The following is a 1190-nucleotide window of genomic DNA, read 5'->3' as shown; positions in this document are numbered from 1 at the left end:
GGGGGAGGAAGGAATGAAGGAGGAAAGAAAAGGAGAAAGAAAGAAAGGAAGGAAGGAAGGAAGGAAGGAAGGAAGGAAGGAAGGAAGGAAGAAAGAAAGAAAGAAAGAGAGAGAGAGAAAGAGTTAATTAGAGAAAGAAAGTTGGTTGAGTGAGGGAACAATAGAGAAGCCTGTGCAGTCACCATCACCTCTCATCCCCACCCTGTTTGTCTCTCTCATTATTTCCCTACATTCTCAGGTCTACTGAAATGTGGCATGGTGAGTGACAGCAGATATGACCCTGTAGTTTGAATTTGTTTTACATATTTAATGTTCTTTCTTTTTCCTTCTCCTCTTCTTCCTTTGAAACATACTCTCGAAGTGTACACCAGCCTGACCCTAACTGAAATCTAGTTCCCTCAGCCTCCCCAGTGCTGGGATGATGGACTTTTGCTGTTATTGTTTAGTTTGGTCTTTGACTTTCAGGGATTTAAACTGAGGTCTTGTGGATGCTGGGCTAATTCTCCATCCCTAGCCATACCCCTACCTAAATTTCACATCTTGTTGAGGTTATGAGCCTCTACTGTTGTTCTTGCTGTGGACACAACTATTGATAATGTTAGGATGTTCCTACCTTCTGAATTGTTAATCATTATGTAAAACCTTTTTATAATTTGTTTTTGAGGCAGGGATTTACTCTATATTCAAATTTGGGCTACAAGTAACGAAGTGTTCAGGATGGTCTCCAATCCAGGCAACACTCTTTTCCAAGGACGTCCTATGTCTACCCTAGCACTGCCTGATGTTTGGCTGTGGTTCTTTGGTTCTGTTTCCATCAGCTTCTGGAATAAGCCTCTCAGGACACAGTTATGCTAGGCTCCTGTCTACAAGGATATTAGAGTATCACTAATAGTGTCAAAGGTTGTTTTTTTCACAGAGGATTAGTGTAGTGGGTTTTGCCTAATGCTGCTTATTTTTTAATGTTAATTTGGGTCCCTCAAAACTGTTTGCACAAGATAGTCTGCACATAAGACACTGAGGGACCTTGACCCCAGTTAATTCTGATTGGTAAAGATGCCAACAGCCAATAGTTGGGAGAAGAGACATAGGCAGGGGTTAGGTTTCCTTGGCTTGGGACCGTAAGAAGAGCCTACAAGAGAGAGAGCGAGAGCGAGCGCGAGAGCGAGCGCGAGAGCGAGCGCGAGAGCGAG

Source organism: Grammomys surdaster, unplaced genomic scaffold (assembly GCF_004785775.1).
Source record: "Grammomys surdaster isolate TR1022 unplaced genomic scaffold, NIH_TR_1.0 693, whole genome shotgun sequence".
In the NCBI taxonomy this organism is placed as follows: Eukaryota; Metazoa; Chordata; class Mammalia; order Rodentia; family Muridae; genus Grammomys; species Grammomys surdaster.
The sequence above is the reverse complement of the archived record's forward strand: the minus strand, read 5'-3'. Positions refer to the sequence as shown.